This window comes from Canis aureus, chromosome 17 (genome assembly GCF_053574225.1).
Source record: "Canis aureus isolate CA01 chromosome 17, VMU_Caureus_v.1.0, whole genome shotgun sequence".
Taxonomy (NCBI): Eukaryota; Metazoa; Chordata; class Mammalia; order Carnivora; family Canidae; genus Canis; species Canis aureus.
This window is the reverse complement of record NC_135627.1, coordinates 6,294,215-6,309,058: the sequence shown is the minus strand read 5'-3', so window position 1 is coordinate 6,309,058 and position 14,844 is coordinate 6,294,215. Positions and strand designations below refer to the sequence as shown.

Here is a 14,844-nt window from a genome sequence, read left to right as displayed (position 1 = left end):
CTTTTAAAAGCAAAACAATATGTTCTGGCCACTTCCCTCCTTCAACTGCACTTGTTACTCTGTGCTTGCCAGTTGTGTATGTGCACACATGTGTGTGTGTTTGTGTCTGTGTTTTAACAGGACTCAAGGAATGGAAACCAAATGCACACATCACCACCAATTAACACGAGCTTACATCTCTTGTAAGTGATTTTTTTTCCTCTCCCCTTCAAAACACAAAGGGTATTTGCCTTCCCTAACTTTTTCTAAGCCCTATGCTAAGGGATGCAGAGGTTCTGCCCCTAGGAGCAAGCTGTAACTGCTCAAGCGATAGTGATGGTAGTTTTTAAAACTTATTATTGTTGTCCCCAGGGTCTCATGGAGGCATTCCACGAAATCTGTTTACCCTAAAGCTATCTTGCTTTGAGACTATCTTTGATCTAATGCAAACTCAAATAGAAGCCTCCTCTGACCCCAAGTGAGGAAAACTATAGGGTGACCAGCTATCCTGGTTAGCCAGGGACTGGCCCATTTTTGACACAGAAAGCCTTGCCACAGCAGACCCAGCCCTGCACACAGGGGATGCTCAGGCAGCTGGAAGGGGAGCAGTGTGCTTCCTGGACCAGCCCTGTGGCTGTCTGCATATCACGGGCTCCACGCACAGTGAGGCATTTTCACCCATCCTGCTTGCCTCAAGCCTTTGGGGAACCGTGTTTTTTAAAAAACAAAACTAAATAAAACAATATCAATACTTTATTTTTGCTCTCACAAAACACCCTTACCCTGCCTCCCTCACCCCCGCCCCCGAAGCTGCTGCTGAGCCAGCAAGCTCCCACCTAGAGGACACCAGCCCCAGGGTGGCTCTCTGTGCCCTCCAAAGTCACTCTGGGTCCCTTGCTGCATATTCAGCATTCAAGCCTCTTTTTTTTTTTTTTTTTTTTTTTTTTAAGGTCTTATGTATTTATTCATGAGAGACACAGAGAGAGGCAGAGACGTAGGCAGAGGGAGAGGCAGGTGCCTCAAGGTTGCACCTAACACGGGACTCTATCCCGGGACCCTGGCTGACGACCTAAGCCGCCCAGGTGCCCACATTCAAGCCTCTTGATAAACGAGGCTGGTTTTCTTGTTTGTAGCTCCCCCGGAGCAATGAAGCATAAACGTCTGTCACCCATAAAGTACAGCTGCAAGAAACGTGCGGGAGTGGTAAGGGGATGGCACAGGCCGGGGAGAAAAGCGTCTCACCGAGGAGGAGGACGCGCGTCGCAGCTCATCCCGGGGATGGGGCATCTATGCACCATCAATTTAAAGTTCACAGCTGCCAGATAATGTCCCTTCATTTTCAAACGTTATAGGTTGTGTGTGTGGTTTTGCTGTTAAAAAAAAAAAAATGTCAGTGGAGGATGCCAAAAGGCCACACTTTAAGGATAAAGAGCTTTATCACCGTCGCTCTAGAAAGATACACAAAGCAAAATCTGGAAGCCACATTAGACCGTGAGGGAGACAATGGGAGCAGGTGGCTCAGGGTGTGGGAGCAGGAGCCCTAGCATTCATTAAACAGAGAAGAAAGGGGGAGATCTGAGCTGAGCTCCTCCTGCTCAGTTACTTTCCCTAAAGAAAAGAGAAGGTGCTCACTGGGGAGGAGGGAGATCTGTGCCTCACCAGGCCCAGGGATGGGGGGTTGGGGGAATGGGGGAGGGTGGGGGCAGTCCAGGTCCTCAACCATGAACAGCCAGATCCTGGCAGGTTCCTGGATCTTTAAACAGAGCACAGCAAATCACAAGTAGGAAGACCATCTCTGTGGTTCGTGGAAGGTTCTGGAGATCCTGAGCGGGCATAACTGCTGCAGGACTACGAAGTCTGCCTGGGGCTCCACCATCTTCTTGCAGCCAGAAGGTGTATTTTTGTTCCTACGTCCGGGACAACCTTTGCATCATTGATATTTGGGATTGTATCAGTCATGGACAGTCTTGTCAGCTTGGTTGCTAGAACCAAGTACCGTGGACTGAGTGGCTTCAACAAACATCTGTTTCTCATGGTTCTGGAAGCTGGAAGTCCAAGACCAAGATGGCAGCAGAGTTGTTCTGGGCGAGGGCTCACTTCCCGAGGTTCACATGACTGTCTGCTTGCTGTGTGTTCACGCAGCAGAGGGAAATCTCTTACTTGTGTCTCTTATGAGGGCACTAATGTCCTTCATGAGGGCTCCATCTTCATCACCTAATTACCTCTCAAAGTTCCCAAAGGCCAAATGCCATTACACTGAGAATATGGTCTTTGACATAGGAATTGACAGGAAGGGGGCCACACGTGATCTGGCCCTCCAGGGAAAAAGGACTGACTAATAAGCCAGTACACACAGAGACATACCAGGAATCTCCCTACTTCCCCACCCTAGGAACTAATTCTTCCTTAAGGGAGTCTGTCTGGTGCTTTGCAGGATGTCTAGAAGCATGCTTGATTTCTACTTGTAAGACAGTAGTCAGCACCTCCTCCTGCCCTGCGGGTGACAAAAATGCTTCCAGGTATTGCCAGAAGTCCTGCGAGAACCACTTTTCCAGGCCATGAGGTAAGGAACGTGGATTTCACATGTCCTCCTGCCAACACTCTGCATTATTCACAGTTAGATGTACAGAGCCCAGAGAGCAACGCTTGTGTTTTTCAGAATCCTGTATTTTCACTCAGATGCTATTTTAACATCCTGAAGGTTAAGGAGTTTAATTAATATTCCTATAAGTCTACAGTGGGCAGGACATTTAAACCTTTGGGTGGGAGCAGTCTTAATAAGTAGTAGGTAAGTTCTACCTTCAGGTACTGCCTTGAACTCTCCCACTGGAGTGACAGCAACTTTTCCCCTGAATTAAAAATGCAGTAATGTAACCAAAGGTGAAATTTGTCCCAAAAGTCTCAGTTTACCTGTTCAAACTGGGCCCTCGACTCAAAAAAGGGTCTTACTCAAAATTCTGCATTATTCATGCATAATGTCACAACTTTGATATTTCATTGAACAGAATATTTTTACTTACCGAATACATAAAAATAGCTTTGAGCTTGATATAGATGAAGGCAATTTGACAAACATTTGCTTATCCTAAATTATAGAAAATTTTCCTTTTTTTGGTGTGCTGCTATTAACAGATTTTTAAACGTAGCCTTCTAATGTAAAAAAAAAAAAAAATTAAAAAAATGTCCTGTGCTCTTCCAACCATCTGGTGTGAAATGACACATGGGTGGCAAACTGCTATTTTAAGCACTGAATGCATTATCTATAAGCAAGCATGATTATCTCCTGCATTGTAAATTTCCTGCTGTGCCACAGTAATTCTAGTATTTTCCTGGTCATGCACAACTGTATTGTATCTTATAAGCAGTCTATGTACGTTAAAAAGGAAAAAAAAAAAAAGCAGAGAGTTCTTTAATGGGGTTTTAAACAAAAAGTTTTGGTACCTGGACTTGGAAATGAAGACTCCAAAAGGCTAATAAATCATTGTTTGTAACTGAAACATACATATTTATTTAGTTGCTTCAAGCAAGGGAAGGAAAAACATCCAATTTAGAATTTTGACCCATTAAGCATCATGGCAGGATATAGAAATTTCTCTTTGGCATTTTTCTTTGCCCATTAAGAAAACAAAACAAAACAAAACAAAAACATCATTTACTGGACTCTTAAGTGGCTGCATCTTCTGTCTGACTTACAGCATGGGCGGCTGAGACCCAGACATGGCATGTGTTTATTGGAAAATTCACTGGACAGGACACTGGCACTGTTGGTTCAATGAGGCATTCATTTTGCTAACCAAGTTTTAAGGGGCCTACGTAGAAGGCAGAAGCAATAATCTGGGTTCATTTCTGAAGGAAGACTTGTTTTTCTTGCAAACCCACCTAGATGTTAGTGTGAAGCTACTTCCCAACAACAGATGAGTGATGACAACTTCTATCCTCTTCCAAATGTTTAAATAGAAATGGATCTAACTGGTGAGAGAAAGAGCAGTCAAGATGCTGAAGGACTTTTTTTTTTTTTTTTTCATCCATCATCTTAATCCTCTATGTGTGGTCCTTTTCATGTTGACTAAAGATAAAATGAAAGTGATTTATGCATCTTTATGCCCGGACTCAAATACAAATGCATGCTCTGCATCGGTTCCCTAGTATAAACTCTTCCAGGTTAGAGGTTAATCTTACACACTCAACAGTAAAATAAAAGCAATATTCTTCATTATGAATATGCCACAGAATAATAATTCTATTCACTTTGAGCCTGAAAGAGTCCATCAGTTGAAGCCCTACCTACTATGAGAAACTGACAAACTGATTTTTCATTTTAAACATCCTAGATCAGTTGCTTCACAAAGTTATTCTTATTTATCTCTCACAAGAATCTTGCAAAGCTGATGAATTATTCCCATGGCCAACCCAGGAACTGAGGCTTGTCAAAGAATAAGTCATTAAGAAGAGGAGGGATTTTAAAAGCCCCATGATGATCAAACCCATGATCTTGCTACTCTTTACATAGGATCTAGTTCAGTAAGATGCCCACATGATATGCTCTGAACACTTACAGCCTCAGAATCCCAACATTCTCTCAATTCTGGGCCTGAGGACATTGAATGTTGGCATACCTGGTACAGGTTACAGTATGAGATGTCTAATATTTAAATATCTCAAAAGGACAGAAGACAATGATGGCTTCAAGAGAGACATATAGAATTGAAACATCAGATGATGTAAAGTATCTTTCCATAAGATTGAGAAACTATGAACCTATTTCTATTTAATAGACCTAATTTAGCATTTAAAAAAAGGGAATACCCTGCTCTGAGAGTCTGAGCTGCTCCATAGAAAATGGTGAATGTTTGCCCAGGCACAGATTCACTGAGCCAAGCCAATGAATTACCAGTGCATGGACTAAGGAAAATCAAAATTGCTCCCATTCAAACACATGCTCTCTTGCTTTCTCATTCATACATATATATCAAGCCAAACCAACATTTTCAATCTTGCCTCAATCATAAGTACAAGAATAACCACCACCACGAGTCCCAGAACCTTCTCTCTTCTACTACTTACTGAGTTTCTACCACCAAACCAGTTCTGGGCACTTGAGACATGTTCAATAAATGTTTACCAAATGAGAGAATTAATGATGGATTCACACGTGAATAAATGTGTTTTATGTCATGGAGATTCAAGATGCTACATATTGTGACTTTTTTTAAATAAATGTTTAAGAGAATTGATAGTTTGAAACTGTCAAGGAAAGGTACATAAGATTTATCTCTGGCTAGAGGAGAGGCTAAAACACATTAGATGCCAAGTAAACATTTAACTGAAAGGAGAAATAGAATTATGGAGAAAGGATGTGCCATAGAGTATAGAGTTTATTCTGAGAGGGTTGCAGCAGAAACCCACCTGGTAAATGGATAGCTTAGCTATAGTCAAAAGAAAAGATAAGGAAAGCCTTGTAGTTCTGCCAATTTTCTCACTGTTGCTTAGCCATCACCTACTGTGTAATACATAATTGGCCTAAGAGACATGGGGGTGGGGTTCTAATCATGGAATAGTTAATAGTACAAAAAAATATTTACCCCAGAGCCTTTGGCATTGAGTTCTTTCCATTTTATGGTTTTAGTAGAGAGAATGTGATATTCATCACAGCCATATCTAAATTCCTTCAAGACGATGGAAACATAGGACAGCTTTCCAGGAGAGAATTTCATTCAGCAAGTTCATGGGCAGCCCTCCTGCCCAATGCCTGTCCTGACCCATCCCCACAGTGGACTTCTTTCTGAGACCCATCAACCATCTCATTGCATGTATGGTTCTTAAGCATATACTTGCTTGACTTTCTTTGTTTCCTCCCCACACTATTTCTTCCAAAATATTACCCAGCCAATTTTCTCTATTTACCATATTCCAGCTATTTCATAGTTCCTGTGTGTCTTGCCAGCATCCTGGTAGGTGTGTATCCTCAGCTCACACCCCTTAGACAAACTCCCACAAGGTATGTTCCTTTCGGAAAGTGGTAGAGGATAAATGCAGTCACTAATTCGGAAACTTCTATTTTTTCCCCCCATTTCCTCTTTCTTTTAATTGCTCTGCTCTAAGCTCAAGTTTCTCAAATTGCCACATAAATACCCACTTCCCCAAGACCACTTCATTGCGTGTGGGATCACCACTAATATTGTGGAGAATTCTCCTTTTGGTTCTGCGCTCCCCCTCAAGCCAGAAGAGGAGATACTCCATTTATCAGGAACTTCCTGACAACAGAGAAACTATCTCTCAATGAGCCAGAGTGTGGAATGCCTCCCTGGGGACCTTGAGACTTGGAAAAGAAACTGAGATACTGGAATAATATGTGAATGGCAGTAGAGCAGTAGGGAATCAGCTTGACTGACTCTCTTGTCTTCCCCAAAACAGAATTCTGCTCCCACAGCATCTTCAGCCCACAGGCACCTACCCCTGATGCAGGGATCACACACACATACAGAAAAATGCAGTCTGACCAGAAGAGGAATGAGAGATAAAGTAGCTTGGGTTTTCTCAAATTTGATGTCTCCATAATGACAAATAGTTAATGAAATAGGGATTTTGGAGCTCTAGATCTCAGTCTCCTTTTCTGGTTCTTTAGCATTCCCAAAACACTCGCCAATAAACCAAAAGCCCTTGCCTAAAATGCATCTAGACAGGTGACACTTCCATAGGCAAATGACATCACGATTCAGAAAACATTAAAAAATATATAATTTAGGGGCACCTGGGTGGCTCAGTGGTTGAACATCTGCCTTTGGCTCAGGTCATGATTCCAGGGTCCCGGGATCAAGTCCCATGTTGGGCTCCCCGTGGGGAGCCTGCTTCTCCCTCTGCCTGTGTCTGCCTCTTTCTCTGTGACTGTCATGAATAAATAAATAAAATCTTAAAAAATAAATAGTAAAAATAAAAATAAATAAAATTATACGCACACACACACACAAATTTCACGTTGAGTTAGAAAGCACTTTCATCCTTTAAAACCTTGTGTTCTAAATTATAAAGTCTCAGTTAACTCTGAAAGCCAGCATGCCAAGATGCTGAAGTACACTTTGAAAAGCTGGGAGCTTGCTAGTATATCTGATGTATTTAGTTGCAACACATGGTAGCTGCCTAGGTGAGAAGAGCCACAGAAGTCAGAAAATGACACTACATTCAGGACAGAAGAATGCATTAGGGACAAACACAGGCTCTTCTGGTGGAAAAGTGTGTACGGTAAAAGAATGGGATTTAAGGAGGGAGTCTGTGGCCATGAAAATTTACAGTATGATAGGATATAGAGAAGCCCTGACAAATGTATTTCAGTTCAAGGAGACACTCGCAGAGGTTATATGGTCCTACCTCCTGCTGGTCTACCAACCAAACGAAAACTAGGCACAGGCAGTGCTGGTCTCTACAACCTCCCCAATACCTCATAGCTAAGCTCATGGCTGAGCTGAGACAAAGACATGCATGTTTGGAATTCTAATCCAAAGCTCATTCAATGGTCAATGATGCCTCTTAGAAGGGAGAACGTTCTCCTTGGAAAGAAGAAAAAGATTTCCACAGCTCCTTTAAAATACAAAACGTGTAAAATAGAATTGAGCGCTTACAATTCAGAAAAGCCCTTGACCTACGAGCATATATCCAGATCACATCAAAGAACCAAAAAGCAAGATCTCCCTCTTTGACTGGTTTCCAGCAAAAGAACAAAACATTGGGCTTTATTTTTAAACATTGAATTTCCACGGAGGGCTAGACCCCTTCTCCCTCAATGTCACTGGTTGTGAAAAATATGGCTGAAATCCCTTAGCTGTGAGTTAACCTGGCATGGTAACTCAACGTTTTTATGTCTGAAAAAAGCCAGCTGATTTTTCATCTTAAGTGTTCTAAAATGACAGACAGTATAAAATGTAATTTTGTAGATTGTATGTGCATCCCGTGATCCATATTTAGATACCCAGAGCGGAGGTGTTTGAAAGGTACTTCCTGTCTTAGGCATCTCCATTTGGGGTTATAAATGTGGACCCCTACACATAGCATATGCTTGAGTAATTATAATTCTGTAGTCCAGAGTCTCAAAATCAGTTTCTAATTTTAGTCAGAAGCTACTCAATGCAAAACTAACAAGAGTGGTGGTAAAGGGGGAAAAAACAAAAACAAAAACCCATGCAAAGGAGAGCAGGGATTTGAGGTGAATGGAAGTCAGATTGATTCAGATAAGATGCACACAGGGAGAGATTCATTCTTTCTAGATGTACAGTTGCAAGAACATTAGCCAGTACACAGTAGTATAACCATCACAATTTAGATCTAGAACAGCCCCAACACCCCACAAATCTCCATCATCCCTCTGCAGTCAATCACCGCTCTCCCCAGCCTAAGCCATTGGTAAACACTGATCTGTCTCTTGTCCCTATAGTTATGCTTTTTTCCAGAATGTCCTATAAATGAAGTCATACAGGATTTAGACTTTTAAGCACATATGGTATCAGAAGAAGCAGGAGCCAGAGAACCACAATTGTCAAATAAAACAGACCCCAAAAAGATTAAAAAGTAGTAGGTAGGCAGAATGCAAACGGGGAGAGTATTTTATCCTTTAAATAAAGGGAAGTAAACATTTCAAGAATAATGGGGAGACAGAAATGTGGGTGGGGGATGGAAGGCTTAAATTTTCCAATTCAGGCCAACATTTCAAGAGCTATTTTTCTTTCTCCCTGAACACCAATAGCAGTTTCTCTGTCTTTATTATGGTTCTTTGACACCCTCCACTAAATTATAGTTTTAATTAATTTCAACATCTATACATTGACACTTACTGGAGCTACTGGATATGGAGACTGCATGACTCATCTGTTCAGTTAGACTGTAAGGTCCTGGATGGCAAAATTATGGAAATTTCACCTTTGTGTCCAGCAGGGTACCTAGCACAGATGCTTATTGATAATCTGTCATGTGTCTGTGAAGAAATCCATTGATCAGAGAAGCTGATAGAAAGTATTTTAAAAAGTAAATCTGCAGGGATCCCTGGGTGGCTCAGCGTTTTGGTGCCTGCCTTTGGCCCAGGGCGTGATCCTGGAGTCCCAGGATCGAGTTCCACATCAGGCTCCCAGCATGGAGCCTGCTTTTCCCTCTGCCTGTGTCTCTGCCTCTCTCTCTCTCTCTCTCTCTGTGTCTATAATAAATAAATAAATAAATAAATAAATAAATAAATAAATCTTTAAAAAAAAAAAAAGTAAATCTGCACCCAGATTTTCAAAGAGTAAATTTCATTATAAATTTATTTAGGTGATTCTTAATTATTTACAAGAGCCAAGATGTGGAAACAACCTCGATGTCCATTGATGGATGAAAAATGAAGTTGTGGGATATATATATATATATATATATATATATATATATATATATATATAGATGTATATATATATTAATATTCAGCCATAAAAAGAGGAAATTCTACCATTTATAACAACATGGATCACTGTCCAAGGCATTATACTAAGTAAAATAAGTCAGAGGAAGGCATACTGTTATGATCTCACTCATATGCAGAATCTTAAAAACCTCACAGAAAAATGTATGAGATTTGTGGTTGTCAGATGTGGAGGGCAGAGGGAAGAGGAAATGGAAAAAAGGTACAAACTTCCAGTTAAAAGATAAAGAAGTATGAGAGATATAATATACATGACTAGAGTTAACATTGCTGTATAATAACATATGAAACTTGTAAAGGTAAATCCTAAGAGTTCTCATCACAAGAATTTTTCTTTTCATAGTATCTATATGAAAATATGCACGTTAGTTGAAACTACTGTGGTCATTTCACAACATATGTAAATCAAATAACCATGCTATTTGCCTTCAACTTTCATAGTGACATATGTCAATTATTTCTCAATAGAACAACACCAACGAGAAGATTGCTTGAATCATCCACCTTGTATTAGCTTTCCCTTCTCGGTCATTTTCTGGCTTGTATAAATAATTATATAACCTCTGAATTAGTACATAGTAGAAAAGGATCAATACTAGACACAGACAGATGAATATACCTCTGAGGAAACGAAATCATTATGGTTTGTGAACTATGAAATTACGTACCACCACCAGGCATATGCCAAGAGCTTCATGCGATGCTCCTTCAATAAGGCATCATTAACTTCCAGAACTCGGTGAATGGAGCCCCCTGCAGAGGGACATTTGTTTTAATGTTCTCCAATTACAATATGTTATTGATGTAGTCATAAAAATGATGCCGATGACCTACCATCAATTGGTCATGCACTAGAGGTAGCTTTCACCGCAATGCAAATAGATTCACTACACCTCAGAAAGGCAGCCAGTCCAGGGGTTGTGGCCAATGAATACCTCAGTCCAAGATTATCACTTAGGCAACTTGAAAACTCAACCACCTCTACCCTCAACTCATAAGTGGTTATATGTTAGGAGGACCATAGACCTTTCTGTTGCTTTTCTTCATTAATGGTGGAGAAACAACTGCCAAAGAATACAATAGCCATATAAGTCTCAAAATTTTAAAGCTTTGATGAGTTCTATCTGTCGCCATCACAGAATGAACAGCTTAGTAACTGGACCTAATTCTCTCCACACTGGTCCAGAGGAACATTCAGGGAAGACAGAGGAAAAATAAGAGGACATGGCTTCAGGTCTCCATGATATTATAAACATTTTTTCTCCTTGAACAAGAAGGTTGGTGCTGATAATTTTTTGTCTTCAAAAAGTAATTTTATCCTAAATATACTTCAAGGTTAAATTGCCCCTGAGGATTATTATTAGTCATTAGAGGTATACATGAAGACTAAATAAATTTTTCTTCTTGACAATATACTGCAGACCCTGATTAAAGGGAATGAGGTGGAAGAAGGATACCATCCTTAGAGGATTAGGACTGTGTTAATAATTCTCATAGTCGTGGTAGCCTTGATACATTGCTACTCACTGCTGGGCCCCGTAAATCATCTAAGGACAAACCCTTTCAAAGCTCACATAATCGAAATACCAAAATAATTTTAATGCTCAAACAAATTTAATGTGATTTTAATGTACTAGGTTAGTGCCTCCTCAAAAATGCACATCTATCCAGAAACTCGGAATGTGACTTTATTTGGAAACAGGGTTTTTGCAGATACAATCAAATTAAAACGGGTCATACTGCAGTAGAGTGAGCTCTAATCCAATGACTGGTATCCTTAAGAGACTGGCAACTTGGACAGAGACTCAAAATTGGAAGATTAAAAAAAAAAAAAGAATTGGAAGATCTGAGGACACACAGGGAGAATGGCATATGACTGGTATCATGTGTCTACAAGCCATTTAAACAAAAAGAAAAATACCACATTAAGTGGATGGCACATATCTTGGCAGGAGGCAACAAATACGCTCTCCACATACATAGGATAAGTAGCAAGGACTCGGGTGGAACATTAATCATAACACTGACACTCCCAGGGACCCTGTCTCCTTACTGCTAAAACAAAGTCAACAGAAATCCTTGTGTATATCTCATGTATTTTTTTTCACATGGATATTTGAAAGGTCAAATAAAATGTTTTGAGGAAATGGCAAGTGTAAGGTTCTATGCAGATATAAATCGCTATTATTAATAACCATAAGGTTCATTTTGTTCTCTAATACCATTGAAATTTGAGAAAATAATTCTAAGGAAGTTGTGTAGAAATCATCACTCTTGAACTCTTGAACTCCTCTATAATAAACTGTTCAGCCTGGATCAAAAGGTGTAATAAATGTGCAAAGTACAAACAGATACAAGCAATCAAAAAAAAAAAAACATTTACAATCAAAGGTCAGTCTACTTCTACAAGCAACAATGTATCTTACAAATTAAAAATCTACATAATGGAGCAAACATGTGACACTTTAGGATAAAGGCAAGGGGAATAATGTGTTAGAATTATGTATAAATACAAAAGGTATGCATAGATAGAATGTACTTTAGGGTTACTGCACATAGCATACATATCTTTACTTGGGGTAGTCTCTTAAAAAATAGGAAATACTATTGATCTCAACAATCCTGGTCAAGAAGATATAATGTGATATAATCCTCTCCTATCTAGGCTAAAATGTCCTATGTTATTTTTCCCATTAACAGCACTTGCCACCTTATTTCATACACTTTAGCTACTGAATATTTTTTACCACATTTGTAAGTATCATAAAGAACCGCACTTTGGTAATCAAAATAATCCACCCCACTCCTCCTCTCAAGAAAACAAAACCTATTTCCCCAAAGACTATTCTCCTATCTTACATATCAAGCTAAATCAGTTTACCATTTCTTCAAAAATTTTAAGATTTAGCTCAGCAGTGGGAACTAGGACTCCATCTCTCAAGAGGAAATTTAATTAGTATTTATTGAACAATTATATTTTAAAACAATTGTGTGGCTCAAAAAAAATAAAGATATATAACATACATGCTAGTTTCATTGTAATCAACATCACAGTCAACTGTCTATGGCATTCAGAGTGAGTTTCGAAACCCAGATGAGTTAATGGTATTCCCAATGTCCAAACAGGCTCCCTTACCTGACGCTAGACTTCTCAAAAACTGTGTTCCTTTTAATTCTGAATCCACACTGTCACATAAGCCCAGCCGATTCTCACATCCAGCAACAGCCCATTCATCAAAAAGGACAGATATGACAAAAATCTTCCATTTCCCTGCAGATCTGCCCTCTGCATGTCGTTTGCCTGCCTGCCCTTGATTCCATTCACCCATGTAGACTCTTTGGACCGTGGGACTCCCATCCTAATAGCAAATTCTCTGCAAGGTCATGAGTATCTTCCTTCTCATCAACTCCAGGGACCGTTTCCCAATCCACAAGCATCTGCCCTTCTGATTGCTTGGCATTCTTGACCATTGGTTCCTGAAACGTACTCCTCCTCTACTTCCTACTTTTCCATCTACTGCCCTCATCATTCCTCCCCAGGCTCCTTGCCCGCTCTTCTTCCTACACTCTATTCACAGAGGTAGATTCCCTTCAGCGTGCGTCTTCAGCTCTCTGCTCCTACCTCATAGACTCATCTGTTCTTCCATAGTCTTGACCTCAATCTTCACCTGAAGAACCACACTCACCCCCAACTGTTTATAAGATTATCTTGAACAGGATATATATTGCCTGTTTGGCAATTGCTTTAAAATATTTTAGGGTAAACTGTGTCATGTCTATAGGTGCATAAGTTATTTTTTTTATTTGGGCTGCTTTGCTCTCATATCTTAAACTCATAACCTATTTGGTAGCTACAGCAAATGGTTTAAACACCATTACCTGAAAAATAAATAAATAAATAAATAAATAAATAAATAAATAAATACCATTACCTGAGTTACACAGATTACTATAAATTATGCCAGAAGTTTTTCATTGATGAAATAAGATTTGGTAGGGCTCACTATCTCTGCATGAGGCAGAAGATACAGGAGTCTTGATTCTAGAGCTATGTTTAGCATTCTTTCTCCCCACCCACCCAACTCCATCATCAGTCCCCTATCCCCGCTCACCTTGTTCCCCTGTTCCTTTGTACCACCTACAAAGAGAGGCCTTTATTTCCTGGCCTGACTAGATGTTTGCCCAACCTTCTATCAGATTACCATTGCATCCATCATTAGAATTAACCTTTCATGTGAAATGCTTATCAAAATGTGTAAGACAAAGTGGAGATGCCTCTGCACTTATGAATATCTCCATGACAGGCTTGCTTTTTCTTGCTTGCTAATAACATTTTCCTTTTGGGAGAATTTCAGTCTAATAGTTGCTATAATAAGATATAAACACATAATGAGAGGGATTCCCCACTGATCATTGATCAGCCCTGTCTTGGCACTGCCTTTCCCATTATGCTCCACTGTCCACCCTTGTTATAGGTTGAATTATGTCTCCCTTAAGTGGTGAAGTTCTAGTCTCTTATGTGAAGGTGACCTTATTTGTAAATAGGTCATTGTAGCGGTGATCAAGAGGAAGCCATTAGGATGGGCTTAAACCAATATGAATAGTACTCTTATAAGAGGAAAGACACAGACATCAGGGGAAGATAACCATGGGAAAACAGGCAGAAACTGGAGTCTTATTGCTGCAAGCCAATGAATGCATGGGGCTACTAGAACTGGAAGAGGCAAGGAAGGAACCTTCTCTAGGGGTTTTGGAGGAAACATGGCCCTGGTGATACGTTCAAACTGTGACAATAAATTTATTTTTAACCGCCCATTTATATTTTGTCATGGTAGCTCTAAGAAACTCATGCAGTTCCAAACACTATTGATCCTGGTTAGCCTTCAGAATAAATTGATGCTCAGTAATTGCTTGTCATACAAACAACTGGTGATTGATGGCTTCGAGGTTCAGATCCCATTCACCTCATCTTCATCCTTTGTATTTGAGATGAGATTAATTATCCTATTGTACAGCTTTGACTCTTGTTACTCTCTTGCTCAAAATCTTTGAGGATTGTTACCTACATTTAGAACAGACTCAAAAGCTTCAGCAAAGTTCTCCAAATCCTGCTCTCCAGCTATTATTTATCTTCTTTCCTAGATACTAGAGTCTCCAGCCCTTCCCACAAAGCCTATTGTCCACACCTCTACCACATACTGTTCCCCATCTGAACTGCCCTTTCTCTTTCTTCCACTAGTCAGACCTAACTCATAAGCCATTGCCTGAGTAACAGCTTTTACAGTCTACTCTCCCAAATAGGCATTTGCATCTCCCTGCTTCATAAAACCACAAGTATTTGTAGATTTCTTAGAACACTTTACAATTCACTCTACTATAGCACAGAATATGTTAACATTTTCTATCCTTTCCACTGCAATCTAAACTCT

At 40.0% G+C, this 14,844-nt stretch overlaps 1 long non-coding RNA gene across 5 annotated transcripts in view; it reads right to left on the bottom strand.

The window, feature by feature from the left end:
• Nucleotides 1–14,844, bottom strand: part of LOC144287738 (uncharacterized) — a 158,435-nt gene that overhangs the window by 28,807 nt on the left and 114,784 nt on the right. For 3 of the 5 annotated variants that reach the window (XR_013355501.1, XR_013355503.1, XR_013355505.1), the window contains exon 2: nt 10,084–10,168. The exons of the other annotated variants lie outside the window; for them this stretch is intronic. This is a non-coding gene — a long non-coding RNA (uncharacterized LOC144287738). The remainder of the gene's footprint in view (nt 1–10,083; nt 10,169–14,844) is intronic. 5 annotated transcript variants of the gene reach the window in all.